This window comes from Podarcis cretensis (genome assembly GCF_951804945.1).
Source record: "Podarcis cretensis genome assembly, chromosome: 2".
Taxonomy (NCBI): domain Eukaryota; kingdom Metazoa; phylum Chordata; class Lepidosauria; order Squamata; family Lacertidae; genus Podarcis; species Podarcis cretensis.
This window is the reverse complement of record NC_137171.1, coordinates 40,896,781-40,913,313: the sequence shown is the minus strand read 5'-3', so window position 1 is coordinate 40,913,313 and position 16,533 is coordinate 40,896,781. Positions and strand designations below refer to the sequence as shown.

The 16,533-nt window shown below is 44.4% G+C and overlaps 1 protein-coding gene across 9 annotated transcripts in view; it reads right to left on the bottom strand.

The window, feature by feature from the left end:
• The window catches only part of ARHGAP44 (Rho GTPase activating protein 44), an 89,983-nt gene that overhangs the window by 38,375 nt on the left and 35,075 nt on the right, over positions 1-16,533 (bottom strand). The window lies entirely within an intron of this gene.

The window sequence follows — 16,533 nt, the reverse complement described above, 5'->3', positions numbered from 1 at the left end:
CTCCCAGGTCGAATTTTAGACATAATGGTGTACTATAACCACTTAATCTTTGTTAGTGAAAACAGCATGCCCAAGTAGATGAGCCTTGAGTCTGATCTAGCAAGGCTCTTCCTACATTCTGGAGTCATATTCTCCACCCACCAAATTAAAATTAAAACCCCCCACCCTCCCAAATTCCTAAACCGTTGTTCATAATTAATACATTCTGCCTTCTCCCCCAGGTCATTTGAATATCCCCTTTCAGCACTTTCTCCAGCACAGTATCCTTTTCAAGACAGGTGACCATAATGGTAAATATGGCTACATTATAGATCCATGAAACTTGCTTTAAAAGGGAGGGGGAACCAATGAGTTCCTAACACAGAAACGACCCTTTTCAATATAATAGTACACTGATCGAACGTTTGTACTCCTTTGCCTTGTGTATAATGCATTCCTCAAATGTAAATAAAACTGCTATGTGGCAAACCGCAGCTAAGTGCGGCTTTTTGTTGTAAAAGGTAAAGGTAAAGGTACCCCTGCCCATACGGGCCAGTCTTGACAGACTCTGGGGTTGTGCGCCCATCTCACTCAAGAGGCCAGGGGCCAGCGCTGTCCGGAGACACTTCCGGGTCACGTGGCCAGCGTGACAAAGCTGCATCTGGCGAGCCAGAGCCGCACACGGAAACGCCGTTTACCTTCCCGCTGGTAAGCGGTCCCTATTTATCTATTTGCACCCGGAGGTGCTTTCGAACTGCTAGGTTGGCAGGCGCTGGGACCGAGCAGCGGGAGCGCACCCCGCCGCAGGGATTCGAACCGCCGACCTTTCGATCGGCAAGTCCTAGGCGCTGAGGCTTTAACCCACAGCGCCACCTGCGTCCCTAGGCTTTTTGTTGTACTTGTACATAAATCAGCCTAGCATCCCTGACTCGGGCATATACCTCAAGCCGTTCCCTTAACAAAATGCTAAAACCAACATCATCCTTGTGCTACCCAATCTAAGCCATAACCTTCTCAACCCATTGTCCTTCAGGATGGTTTTAGCTAATATCTAATTTATAGCTAGGTAAAGGTAAAGGTACCCCTGACTGTTTGGTCCTGTCGCAGACGACTCTGGGATTGCACACTCATCTCACTTTGCAGGCCGAGGGAGCCGGCGTTTGTCAGCAGACAGCTTCTGGGTCATGTGGCCAGCATGACTAAGCCGCTTCTGGTGAACCAGAGCAGCACACGGAAACGCCGTTTACCTTCCCGCCGGTTGTTGTTGTTGTTTAGTCGTTTAGTCGTGTCCGACTCTTCGTGACCCCATGGACCAGAGAACGCCAGGCACTCCTGTCCTCCACTGCCCCCCGCAGCTTGGTCAGACTCATGCTGGTAACCTCAAAAACACTATCCAACCATCTCGTCCTCTGTCGCCCCCTTCTCCTTGTGCCCTCCATCTTTCCCAACATCAGGGTCTTCTCCAGGGAGTCTTCTCTTCTCATGAGGTGGCCAAAGTACTGGAGCCTCAGCTTCACAATCTGTCCTTCCAGTGAGCACTCAGGGCTGATTTCCTTCAGAATGGAGAGGTTTGATCTTCTTGCAGTCCATGGGACTCTCGAGAGTCTCCTCCAGCACCATAATTCAAAAGCATCAATTCTTCGGCGATCAGCCTTCTTTATGGTCCAGCTCTCACTTCCATACATCACTACTGGGAAAACCATAGCTTTAACTATACGGACCTTTGTTGGCAAGGTGATGTCTCTACTTCTCAAGATGCTGTCTAGGCCTGTCATTGCCCTTCACCCAAGAAGCAGGCGTCTTTTAATTTCGTGGCTGCTGTCACCATCTGCAGTGATCATGGAGCCCAAGAAAGTAAAATCTCTCACTGCCTCCATTTCTTCCCCTTCTATTTGCAAGGAGGTGATGGGACCAGTAGCCATGATCTTCGTTTTTTTGATGTTGAGCTTCAGACCATATTTTGCACTCTCCTCTTTCACCTTCAATAAAAGGTTCTTTAATTCCTCCTCACTTTCTGCCATCAAGGTTGTGTCATCTGCATATCTGAGGTTGTTGATATTTCTTCCGGCAATCTTAATTCCGGCTAGGGATTCATCCAGCCCAGCCTTTCGCATGATGAATTCTGCATATAAGTTAAATAAGCAGGGAGACAAAATGCAGCCTTGTCGTACTCCTTTCCCAATTTTGAACCAGTCAGTTGTTCCATATCCAGTTCTAACTGTAGCTTCTTGTCCCACATAGAGATTTCTCAGGAGACAGATGAGGTGATCAGGCACTCCCATTTCTTTAAGAACTTGCCATAGTTTGCCATGGTCGACACAGTCAAAGGCTTTTGCATAGTCAATGAAGCAGAAGTAAATGTCTTTCTGGAACTCTCTAGCTTTCTCCATAATCCAGCGCATGTTTGCAATTTGGTCTCTGGTTCCTCTGCCTCTTCTAAATCCAGCTTGCACTTCTGGGAGTTCTCGGTCCACATACTGCTTGAGCCTTCCTTGTAGAATTTTAAGCATAACCTTGCTAGCGTGAGAAATTAGTGCAATTGTGCGATAGTTGGAGCATTCTTTGGCACTGCCCTTCTTTGGGATTGGGATGTAGACTGATCTTCTCCAATCTTCTGGCCACTGCTGAGTTTTCCAAACTTGCTGGCATATTGAGTGTAGCACCTTAACAGCATCATCTTTTAAAATTTTAAATAGTTCAGCTGGAATACCATCACTTCCACTGGCCTTGTTATTTGCAGTGCTTTCTAAGGCCCATTTGACTTCACTCTCCAGGATGTCTGGCTCAAGGTCAGCAACCACACTACCTGGGGTATATGAGACATCCGTTTCTTTCTGGTATAATTCCTCTGTGTATTCTTGCCCACCTCTTCCTGATGTCTTCTGCTTCTGTTAGGTCCTTTCCACTTTTGTCCTTTATTATGGAAATCTTTGTATGAAATGTTCCTTTCATATCTCCAATTTTCTTGAACAGATCTCTGGTTCTTCCCATTCTATTGCTTTCCTCTATTTCTTTGCATTGCTTGTTTAAGAAGGTCTTCTTGTCTCTCCTTGCTATTCTTTGGAAATCTGCATTCAATTTCCTGTATGTTTCACGATCTCCCTTGCATTTTGCTTGCCTTCTCTCCCCCGCTATTTGTAAGGCCTCATTGGACAGCCACTTTGCTTTCTTGCATTTCCTTTTCATTGGGATGGTTTTTGTTGCTGCCTCCTGTATAATGTTACGAGCCTCCATCCATAGTACTTCAGGCACTCTGTCCACCAAATCTAAATCCTTAAACCTGTTCCTCACTTCCACTGTGTATTCATAAGGGATTTGACTTGGATTGTATCTTACCGGCTCAGTGGTTTTTCCTACTTTCTTCAGTTTAAGCTTGAATTTTGCTATAAGAAGCTGATGATCTGAGCCACAGTCAGCTCCAGGTCTTGTTTTTGCTGACTGTATAGAGCTTCTCCATCTTTGGCTGCAGAGAATATAATCAATCTGATTTCGATGCTGCCCATCTGGTGATGTCCATGTGTAGAGTCGTCTCTTGTGTTGTTGGAAAAGCGTGTTTGTGATGACCAGCTTGTTCTCTTGACAGAACTCTATTAGCCTTTGCCCTGCTTCGTTTTGATCTCCAAGGCCAAACTTGCCAGTTGTTCCTTTTATCTCTTGACTCCCTACTTTAGCATTCCAATCCCCTATAATGAGAAGAACATCCTTCTTTGGTGTCACTTCTATAAGGTGTTGTAAGTCTTCATAGAATTGGTCAATTTCAGTTTCTTCAGCACCAGTAGTTGGTGCATAAACTTGGATTACTGTGATGTTAAAAGGTCTGCCTTGGATTCGTATCGAGATCATTCTATCATTTTTGAGATTGCATCCCAGTACAGCTTTTGCCACTCTTTTGTTGACTATGAGGGCCACTCCATTTCTTTTACGGGTTTCTTGCCCACAGTAGTAAATATGATGGTCATCCGAACTGAATTCACCCATTCCCGTCCATTTTAGTTCACTGATGCCCAGGATGTCAATATTTATTCTTGCCATCTCATTTTTGACCACCTCCAACTTACCCATGTTCATGGTTCTTACATTCCAGGTTCCTATGCAATATTTTTCTTTACAGCATTGGACTTTCCTTTCGCTTCCAGGCATATCCGCAACTGAGCGTCCTTTCGGCTTTGGCCCAGGCGCTTCATCAGCTCTGGATCTACTTGTACTTGCCCTCCGCTCTTCCCCAGTAGCATGTTGGACGCCTTCCGACCTGAGGGGCTCATCTTCCAGCGTCATAACTTTTATATGCCTGTTGTCTTTGTCCATGGAGTTTTCTTGGCAGGGATACTGGAGTGGCTTGCCGGTTCCTCCTCCAGGTGGATCACGTTTGGTCAAAACTCTCCACTATGACCTGTTCATCTTGGGTGCCCTGCTCGGCATAGTTCATAGCTTCTCTGAGTTCTTCAAGCCCCTTCGCCACGGCAAGGCAGTGATCCATGAAGGGGCCTTCCCGCCGGAGCGGTACCTATTTATCTAACTCGCACTATGACGTACTTTCGAACTGCTAGGTTGGCAGGAGCTGGGACCGAACAAAGGGAGTTCACCCCGTCACGGGGATTTGAACCGCTGACCTTCCAATTGGCAAGCCCTAGGCTCTGTGGTTTAGACCACAGCGCCACCCGCATCCCTTAAATTTATAGCTACTCCCACCTTATTTCTTTTCCCTTCCTTTGGTATCTACATAATAGTTGAACCTTCATCTCTTTTTAGTAACCACCCACTCTGCTATTCTTCACTCTTCATCTTTTTTTTGTCTCTAGACCACGTATACCCATCGTACTTTCCTCCCAAACAGATCTTTCTCCTTTAGCTTTACAGCAGTTTGATCTTCATAGCGAAACCATAAAATCTAAAGGCTTCAAAACTCATATTTCACTGAAGATCCTTTACCCATCTGAAAGCTTTCTAAACACCTTATGTCAGTTCTGTCTCTAACAGCTGTGATGTGTAGGCTCCCTTTCTTCAAATAGAAGTGCTATATATTGATGTTTGCCAAATTCACATCTATCAGATGAACTTTCTACCCCCTTCCTCCTCCCACTGCCTCAACCAATTGGTTACATTAGCCACTAGTACCCCAGGATAAGAGCCAATTATTAGCACTTCAAAAAAAAAAAAGATGCATGATTCCGATATATCACACAGCAAAGGATTGCTCTATTTACCATACTTTTCTGTGTATAAGACGAGGGGTTTTTAAAATAAAAATAGGATGTTTAAAATTTGGGGTTGTATTATACATGGATAGTGCATAGGGGGGATGTGGGATTGGTTGCTTCCACAAGCCAGAGATTGTCAGCGGCTATCGGGCATGTTATTGGTGGCTGCGGCAAGGGCTGTTCTTGATTGTGTGTCTCTGCGTCAATTGGGCAGGCGATGGTTGGCATCTGCCGGTGAGGGGACAGACGATCGGTGGCTTTCGTGACGCATGCAAGTGGCAGTGTAGGACAGTCAGGTGAGCAATTTTCAGCAATCCCCCCTAAAAAAACCTCAACAACTCCCGGCAATCTCCCTCCATTTTCTTAATTTGGAGTCGCCCCAGATAGGGTGCGTCTTATACACGGGGGCGTGTTATACATGGGAAAGTACGGTACTTGGCAGAGGGGGGCAGAGTGCAGAGATTTAATGAATCAGAAAATTTCTAGAATTTCATCTGAATTTCATCAACAAGGCATGCTTCTGCAGAAGTTCAGAGGGTGAATTTCATCAACAAGGCATGCTTCTGCAGAAGTTCAGAGGGTGAAATGAGGAGACTGTAAACCAAATACATTGTGCTCAAGGTAAAGCGAGGTGACGGAACGTGAAAGTTCCATGAAGCATTTTATCTGCGATGGCTCATTCATATATGCAAGCCAAGATTTGAGGTTGCAGTCATCAAGCAACAAATGTGTGTGTGAATCAAGTCAGAGCCCAGGTAGCCTTTGTGTCTTAAGAGTTTTCCCAGCATCACCCTGAGTCACACAACAGAAATCCTTCTCCACTGGAAAACACACACACACACACACACACACACACACGTTAGCATGTTACTCTAGATCAGTGATGGCCAAACTTGGCCCTCCAGCTGTTTTGGGACTACAACTCCCATCACCCCTAGCTAACAGGACCAGTGGTCAGGGATGATAGGAATTGTAGTCCCAAAACAGCTGGAGGGTCAAATCTGGTCATCACTGCTCTATAGGCTGTGCTTCAATCTCAGTTCCTTCTGCATAGCTTCCTATTGGAAACTGTGGCTAGAAAGCTTGCCAGCAGACACAGAGTCCGTCATGCATCCCTAACAAGAACACTTATATAAAAAGAGAAACTTGATCACGTTAAATGCTGAGCGCTCGCAGCCTTGCAGCTAATAAGGCAGCCGCATGAACCCAGAACTGTTCATGCTTTGCTTCCTTGTGACTTTGTGCTTAACAAGCCAACACAATTAGCATTCACAGTGATGCCCATGCAGATGGGGACCATGTTTGCAGAATGACATCATCACCACATATTAATGTATCTCAAAAAGGTTGCATCAGCACCGGCTGTTCAGAGATAGGGTGGGCTGCCTAAGCAGACAGAACCGAGGAAGGGGTTGCAGTTCACGTAATGCACATGCACACTTCCCTCTGACTGGATTTCACTGATTACAATCGCTGCTGCCAACCATATATGCATGTGTGTGAGCATGTGCATGCGCACACAGACAATAACATTTCACGTAACTCATGTAGGGGAATGTAGTCCGTGAAATATTATGCCATAATAAATGGGTTAGTCTTTAAGGTGTCACAAGGCTCTCTTGTTTTTGCTCCCACACACTAATGTGAATGTCTCCCCTCTCACAACTGAAACTAGTGAAAGAGTTACCAGTATGAAATGAAGGTGCTAATAAGGTCATGTGGAACATAGCTGACACTATGCCAAGCAGTAAAATTTGTTTGTGAAATTGATCTGCAATGCAATACAGTTAGCAAGATAAATGACTCTCCCAGAAGGTAACAGTGCAAGCATCGCATCTTCCCTCCTCCAGATAATCTATCTTGACACACCCAGGTCTTACATGCTGATACTGTATTGTGAGGCAGAATGTCTAGACAAGTAGCTAGCTGTATCAATAGAATCATAGAATTGGAATGGTCCTCTAGTCCATCCCCCTGCAACGCAGGAATCTCAGCTAAAGCATCCATGACAGGTGGCCATCCAACCTCTGCTTAAAAACCTCCAAGGAAGGAGAGTCCATCACCTCTCGTGGGAGTCTGTTCCACTGCTGAAGAGCTCTTACTGTCAGAAAGTTTTTCCAAATGTTTAGTTGGAATCTCCTTTCTTGCAACTTGAAGCCATTGGCCGTTGAGTCGTAACCTCCAGAGCAGGAGAAAACAAGCATGCTTCCTCTTCCATGTGACAGTCCTTGAGATATTTGAAGATGGCTAACATAGCTCTTCTCAGTCTCCTTTTTTCCAGGCTAAACATACCCAGCTCCCTCAACTTTTCCTTATAAAGCTTAGTTTCCAGACCCTTGATCATCTTGGTTGCCCTCCTCTGCACACATTCCAGCTTGTCAACATCCTTCTTAAATGGTGGTGCCCAGAATTTGACACAGCATTCCAGGAGTGGCCTGACCAAGGCAGAATAGAGTGGTACTATTACTTCCCTTGATCTGGACACCATACTTCTGTTGCTGCAGCCTAGAATAGCATTAGCTTTTTTTGCTGCTGCATCACACTGTTGACTTATGTTAAACTTTGGTCCACTAAGACCACTAGATCCTTTTCATATGTACTGCTAGTAAGCCAAGTGTTCCCCATCTTGTAGTTGTGCACCTCATTCTTCCTGCCTAAGTGCAGAACCTTACATTTGTCCCTATTGAAATTCATTTTGTTAGTTTGGGCCCAACTCTCCAATCTGTTAAGGCCATTTTAAATCCCAGTTAGGTCTTCTGTGGCATTAGCTACCCCTCCCAGGTTAGTGTCATCTGCAAATTTGAGAAGCACTCCCTCAATTCCTCCATCCATGTCGCTTATAAATTATGGTTTCACCCTCACTATGCAGATAATTTTTTTTATATAATTTATTAACATGACCACAGAGTCACTGTGACTTCAGCATGTCACCATTACCTTGGCACTGCACCATGCTCAGTCCACTGATAACTTATTAAGAAGACTGCACAACATTATGTTTATTCTGCCTATACACTGTCACCAGCAGAATGCTTTTCCCTCCAAGATGACCTGTGCGGTCAGAGTGTCCTCTTGCTATGATATGCCTCAGCAGTGTTTTAGTTAGCCTGCTCTTAAAAGATGACTCAAGTACAGACAACAAATGTTCCATTTGCCATCTTACAGCAACCAGGCAAGCTGTTAACTGTGTGCTGGAACAGCTGAGGTTTCTGAATGGTTTTCTAAAGCAGCCCCACACACCATGCATCGCAGTAACCTGAATAAAGGTGGTTGGTTCCATTGGCAAGGAGCCAACCTAAACTAGTGAAAAGCACTTCATGCCACAGATGCTACCAGGACATCCGAAGTGAGACCTGGATTTAGTATCATCCTACAAGCTGCAAGGGGTGATCCAGCCCACCTAGGACTCTTTGAATATCTGCCCTTATGAAAGTTGGACCACCCGCAAACAGTGCCTCAGTCATATCTGAGTTGCTTTTCAGCTTATTTGCTTTCAACCAGCTCAATACCAACTCAGGACATCGGTTTAAAACTTCTGCCAGCAGCACTCACAATTTATGGAAAGGGTAATTAAGAGTTGGGTGTCATCAGCACATCAATGACACTTCGTCCCAAATCCCCCTAAAACTCCCCCCAATGGTTTCATATCAATGATGAGCCACATTACCATTACCATCATTATAATATATTGGTGTAGAATATATTGGGATAGAATAACTCCACCGGGGTCATGGTAATGTGAACCAAGCCAGAGTCATCAGCCAGGATTTCCTGAACTTGTATGAAAACAAAAGCTCTTCAATCCCTGCTGGCTTGTTGACAGAGCAAGTAAGGTCACCCTCGATGGGAGAAAGATCAGAAGGAGGAATAGCTCACACTTCTCTATATCCCTTTCCATTCCCTCATGGAAGGGGCTCTGTGCTAAGCAATGCATGCAGCAATTTAAAGCATGCAGAAGATGCACCTGTGGCCAGCCAAATTGCCACTAATACACAAGACTGCTGCCGAGGATGGTATTACAAAAGACCACTCTCCCTACCCTGTGGCTTTTATCTTTCTAATCACAGATCACACACAACACAGAAGCACCACTAAGTACCTCTCAAATGTGCCACAAGCTTTTCACTAAGCTTCTGAAGTACTTACACTTTCTGTGTTGTCTTTTAGACAAATGAGCAGAAGCCAAAGCCTTGTAACTTCTAGCTCTGATGCAAGGAAACGTCTGTTATGCTCTGAACAGAGCATAGGTAAATCAGGGATGCCTAAGCCATGAGTCACATCTGCCCCCCCATAGGTTTTTTGTGTCCCCCTTAAAGACCACTTCCCCAATTTTCCAAATCTTAATTTTCAAGTATTATGTGAATTGTTCCTATCAACTTTCTGCTATGATACTTTGATGCCACCACATCATGATCACATTTTTGGTGGTCCCCAAGACCCCACTTCCTGCATTATCTGCATTTTTTAAAAAATGGCCTAGCTGAACAACTAGCCTGGGCTAACCCTCTACCCTTCCAATAGTTGTACACACAGGAGGCTGCAAGACGCAGGGGGCAGGTAGGGAAGAAGGGAGAGATGCAGCCTCAGGGAATGTAGCAATGATGCAGAATAAGTCTATGTAGGAAGAGCCATATAGTAATGCACAGAGGAACTTATTTCCTAGCACGTAAGTAGGAGGCATATTTACAGGGCTATGAGGACCTAAGAACACAAGAAGAGTCTTCCTGGATCAGGCCAAATGTCCATTTAGCCCAGCATCCCACTCTCACGGTGGACAACCACTGCCTTTGGGAAATCAACAGGCAGGATCTTCGCTTATAATTCACAGCAACTGGCATTCAGAGGCATGCAGCCTCGGATAGTGGTGGTAGAACATAGCCATTGTGGCTAGCAGCCATTGATCACCTCATCCTCCATAAGGCCAAAGATTCCCATCTCTCCATGAGCTGTTACTGTACTGGGCATTCATTACTGCTGCTTAGCACTCACAAGAATTACTAGAGCAAGTAGCAAGTTCTATACACCTCAGTTCAAAAATACAGTACTGAAATCTTGCAAGGATGAGAACAGGTGCAGAAGGCATGTCACTGAGCATGTGTTTAGCCTAAAAAAAAAATGGCACAAGGATTCTGTGCAGGAATGCCAGCAGTATTCAAAATGAAGAGCTACTTGGATGGAGGGAAGGAGAAAAAATTGGCCCAATCATCCAAAGAGGGAATATGGGTTAAATATCAGGAAAAAGCAAGTGATCAGCAACAAGGAGCTTTGGAGTGTGATTCACTGAAGGGTTTAAAGAAAGATCTTTATAGGCATGTGCTGTGGGTGCTTTAAGTATTTATGTGATTCTGCCCTGGAGAATAAATGTGCATGAGTAAGGCTGATGGGAATTAGATCAAACTATGCAGTGTTACTGCTGCTATTATGCCTAGAAACCTCTGAAATGGTTCAAAATAATCCATTCCCCATCCACTCTCATGAACCATTCATATTACCAAGAAAGCTATTACAATCAACACTGTGGTTATATATCTCTGAGGCAGTTCTAAAGGATTATACCTCGCTATCTCAGACGAAACAATTAACAAAATGTGAGGAGAAGGGACACTATTAAGGCATTTCTTCCAGCAGGAACTGAGGACTGTGAGAGGATGCAAGTTTGTATGGAAGAAAGCTTCTCGCTTGATTGGATGGTCAGTCTTTTAGATGACAAACCCCACAGAGCAACTGCTTAACATAGGATAAAAGCTACCAAAAGGAGCAATTAAAGAAGCCTCCACAGCTCAGCTACAGCATGCCAACCGATTCTCAGATCTTCCAAACACAGGTGACAGTTCTGGGCACCACAGTTCAAGAAGGACACTGACAAACTGGAACGTGTCCAGAGGAGGGCAACCAAAATGGTCAAAGGCCTGGAAACGATGCCTTATGAGGAACGGCTAAGGGAGCTGGGCATGTTTAGCCTGGAGAAGAGGAGGTTAAGGGGTGATATGATAGCCATGTTCAAATATATAAAAGGATGTCACATAGAGGAGGGAGAAAGGTTGTTTTCTGCTGCTCCAGAGAAGCGGACACGGAGCAATGGTTCCAAACTACAAGAAAGAAGATTCCACCTAAACATTAGGAAGAACTTCCTGACAGTAAGAGCTGTTTGACAGTGGAATTTGCTGCCAAGGAGTGTGGTGGAGTCTCCTTCTTTGGAGGTCTTTAAGCAGAGGCTTGACAACCATATGTCAGGAGTGCTCTGATGGTGTTTCCTGCTTGGCAGGGGGGTTGGACTCGATGGCCCTTGTGGTCTCTTCCAACTCTATGATTCTATGATTCTATGACACTTGGCAAGAAAATAAGAACCTCACTGATCAGACCAAAAAGTTTCATCGAGTCCAGCATCCTATTTTACAAAGCGGCCAGTCAGATGCCAACAAGCTGGACATAAAAGGCACTAGCTGCCTTCCTCCCACTGCTGCTCCCCCAGCAACTGATATGCAGAGCATAACAACTGCCTCTGGACCTGGAGGGAGCACCTGGGAGACTCCTAGAGAGACTCTGCATAATGACATTGCAGTTCATTCATCAAGAGCCAAGTTAAAGGTTCCTCATTCAGCTGCTCCCAAATGTCACACTTTAAAATTTAGCAAGAAGGCGGCAAAACTAGAAACCAATAAACAATGACCACCACCACCAACAACAACCACACAACAAAGTACTTATGCCCTTTTGCATTGTTTTCATATGATGGATGTCAGCTGAGGTCTCTCCTCACACCCAACAGCATTCCACGTAATCAATGTGATAAATAGCTCTCCCTGGTTTTTCAAGAGGACCCACCGTTCATTGTGACGTAGCTCATAAACCTGCATACCATGAGTTCAGCAGACGGTATAATGCTGGGCTGGGCTGGGTTGCCCCTGAATCAGAAGGAAGTTGCTAAACAGACAGATTCCACGAGAACTTCTCTTATATTTCTTTAATTTATTGGGCCTGCAGCCTTTTCCAGCTGGTTTCTCAGGAAATACAGCCTTTCAGGTCTGGACAAAAAGGCAGTGATATTCTTTATTTATTTACAGTTTGTGCCTTGTAGAGCACAATGAGGTTTATGAGCCTGCAAGCCAAATAAAAGGAGCAGAAGACTTTGGAGAGCGATCTGCAGCAGCTGCTGCACAGCAATTCCCCCTTTCATAAAAGGCAATGGAGGAGTAAAACCAGCCAGTATGAACCAACACCATTCCTTGCATGAGCGAATATCCGACTTCATGCCTCCTCTCACTCTCTCGGTTACTCCTGTCCGCATACAACAATGTGCCCAAAGTAATGGCAATTCCCACACCAAGTTGCCTGCATGGTTACATCATTTGTGGATGCCCTCTTCCTCTACATTCATTTGCTGGGTTGATCTTTTAGTGTCTTATGCCTTGGAACTCCCTGCTTTCGGCAGAAATCTGGATACCTCGTGTGCTCCACTCAAGAGTTCTCTGCAGTAAGGAAATACAGATGTAGCAGTTACTCAAAACAGGTATGCAGAACCTGTGGCCCTCTAGGTTTTGGATTCTGGTTCTCCACCTCTGGGTTTAAAAGCTAGAGCCCTTTCCTTTTCATAATAGGGCACTCTGTAATATTATGAGCAGTATGCAAGAAATTATGGGGGAGTGGGATTACATTTTCAACAGAATAACAAACCTTGGCTTTGCCTTGCTATCCTCAAACAAGTTCTGTCTTAATCAGAAAGCAAACACTCTAGCAATGAAGATAATCTCCCATCATTACTGAGCTGTGGTTCCCAAATTGCACATGTCAACCTGAGCAAATAAAATTGTAACTTGGTTTTTTCCTTTTCTTTAAAGGAAGGAAGGTAGCAAGGCACCGTAGCCAAGCATTGGCAGCAATAAGAATGGAGGATGGAACAATGGTCAAATTCTGAAGCAGCTAAGGACAGCCAGCCAACGTGCTTCTGTGCAAGTTGGCTTACTTTTAACAGCATGTTCTAAGTGCCAGCTGGAAAGAAAGCGAGAAATAGGCTTAGCAAGAAGCTCCCCAGACGGCTTAAGAAAATGAGCTGTTCTACACGCTCCACAAACAGGGGCAGAGAGAGAAAACAATAAAAAATGGAGGAAGAAAAGTAGCATACAGCCTCCTCCACAATGACGCTTCCACTCACTGGAAAGGTTAAAACAAACACACACACACTCTTCCCACTATTTTGTGCCTTCCCCGTGGGATTACTGAATATATCTTTGCCCCATAAATATTGAAGAGCTTATCTGTTTCCTCCTGGGACTGGCTGCTTCTAACAACCTCTTATGGTACCAGACATAAGCAGAACAGTTGCTTGGAAGAAAATGTTATTGAGCGTAACACAACTGACGTGAAAGCAAGTTCAGCATGGCTCTCTGGTACACTTGCCACAATTCAGAAGCCAGAGATGAGTTAGCGTTGTGGAAATTGGGATGTCTTTCTTTCTACGTATGTAGATTATTATTTTTTTGAGTCCCCACTGGCACATTTTTGATGTCATTTTCACTCTTCACACTTAGTCCTTGAGGAACTTGCAGCACAGCACTACATCAGACAGCTATTTCAGACCAAAACAATTTTCACCAGAGGCTGTTGAATGCTGCTCTATAGTTTAGTACAGTGAAAGCATACTCAATGTCCCTCATTCTAGCACCCTATTCATTCTCCCAACCAGTGAAGTGGACTTTCTCCCAAGTCTTGAGAGCAACTTATGCCTTTTGTGCCATCCTCACAAGGAGGTATTTGAGGACAGCCTTTATTATGGTCTCAAGCAATGATCCTGCCAAGATCAAATTTGGACCAGTCCTTGAGTGACTTTTTAGACGTGAAAAGGCTAATCAGGTTGCTTAATCCATGATAGTGGCTATCACCCCAACACATTTTTCTATCCAAGAAGGTAGAGATAAATGGTAACAACAAATGAGGAATACCAGGAACGCACTATTTCCTTATTTTTAACATCAAGGTTTTCCAACATCACCAAGGGCTTCTGCTCATACATTGGGGCTTTTGCCCTTCTTTTTCCTCACCCATGCTCCCACAATTGGCTTGGTTGGGCATCAGGAGAATTTTCAGAACAGCACAAAGGAAAGGGGGTTGTTCTATCTGCCAAGCTGAAAGGTTTATGTAGATGGAGTGCTTGAAATATCACAAAACTGAATTCTGCTCAATGTTCCATGTAAAGCAAGAACTTCAGCAAAATCCCTGCCATGTAAATAAAGAGCTTAAAAAAGGAACACAAAATAGAACATGAAATCAGAAAAACAAGTAACAAAAATAGCATAGAACTTTACCTACAAAGCCTGACTTAGCCAGAAATGACAAAATGATATGCTAAAGTATGATAAGGGTAGTGCTGCATTACAAGGTTCCTTAAATAAAGAATTACCACTCTACTGCAGGTAGGTGTTCTTCTCCAAGAACAAAATAAGCATCTCTTCCCACACACGGCTTCTGGCAAGCTGGATTCCTCCCCAAAACTGCTGCTCTCCCATGAACAAGCCACACACACCTTTACAAACTCCTAGTTTGAGGTACAGCTGGTGATCTCACGAAAACTGGTGGGTTTGAAACAATCCCCAAACTGTTGGAAATTGGACAAATGATCTGAACCCAACTGGAGGCTGACAAAAAGTAACAGATTTCCCCTGCCCATAGTCTACCAGAAGGCATTCCGTTTAAAAGAATCTCAGTCAAATATCAAGTTGTCAATGGTCCCACATATACCAGGAATGTGCAAGGTGAATGTCTGACTTCAGCAGGTTTTGCATGATCAAAGTACAACCATTTTATTTAATGAAGGCTAATGTTCGACTTTAGTAGGTTTTGCATGATTAAAGCACAACCATTTTATTTAATGAAGAACAGCACAACACAAAGCACACATTGTTGCAGAGTCGACAGGTTACTGAATTATCCATTCTCAAACTTTTCCAGCATCCAAATGCTAGAGACTGATGAACACTCATTGGAAAGTTATTGAATGACGAGAGGAATCCACACCCAACCAGTTATGTTTCTGTAAATTCTGCATTTGTGTATACATCAGCTGAATGAAAACATGGAAGTACAGTTGGATGCTGCAGTGTGGTGGGTAGAAGTGGGGAAAAGAGAAAATGGGGATTAAATACAAAGTTGGCTGCATCATGTCATGACCATGGAGTCCAACAGTGACCAGAAAACAAAGTCTGTAGCTATAGTGTCATTGAGAAAGGAGTCAGGCAGGCTTCTGGCTCTGAGCTTGATGCTGGTGAGCAGGGCACCACTGAACCAGAGTTTGGCAGACAGGAGTCCAACGAACCTGATGCCACAGCACAATGGCCCATAGAACCAAAGCGCCATGGGTGCCTTCCTGCAGGCTTAAGGAACTGAATGCATCTCACATTATCCTACTAGCTCAATGGTGTGGGTAGTGTATGCTGGAGAAGTGCCCACCTTCAGGCCTGAGGGTTAATACTCTTAAAAGACTCTAGTTCTCCAAAGAACATAGGAGAGTGTCAGGTTGGAAAAATTGTCTCAAAAACTCGCAGTTCGCTTTCAATCTTTATCAGTGCAAGTTGCTCACTCGGAGCTCTCCATGGTGCTGAGACAACTGACCTGACTTGCTCCATGGGCTTCTCCGAAGGACCAGAACAGAACAGATAACTCACCCAAAGGAATCACCACTTGTAGATACTAGGAATCAGCCTCAGCTTGGGAGCAGCCACAGGGCATTCAGATTCCATGGCACACATCAATTAAAAAGGATTGGCTAAAACCTTCAGAGAGGCTTGAGCATCCATAATATACTGTTGGCAAATAGTAAAGGGTTTGCTGTATCAACTTCCTAGTGCTCCTCTCATGGATCCAGTTACTTAGCATTAAGAAGGAAATGAGGATAAGAAAACATTGATGCTGCATCTTTATGGCTTCGATGAGTGTGTGCCAGCAATCTGCTCTCCTCACCCTAAGCCAGACTGTGTGGGCAAAAACATCTGCTGAAGAACAGAACATGACAGACATGGAGAGCACAGGGATTTCTAGTGGCAGAAAGTAATGGTGCTCCCAGGAGGAAGGGGTGGGGAGGAGCTGAGAATGAAGGGAACTATCCTGTCCCCCACCCCAATACTATCAAGCTCAAGCAAAGGCAGGTTTCATGGAATGCCATGGCTGGTCTCAGGAATAGACATAATGGAAAGGGACAAAGGGAATAATAGTTCAGGCAAGGTAAAAGGAAATGAAATATCCCATCACTCATCTCAAAAAAATAAGCGGAAGGTCTCCAATCTCTCAAATAATTGCTGCACATTACATACCTCTTGGTTTTGCAATCACAGTCAGAATTGCGCACAAGCATAATTTCCGTAAG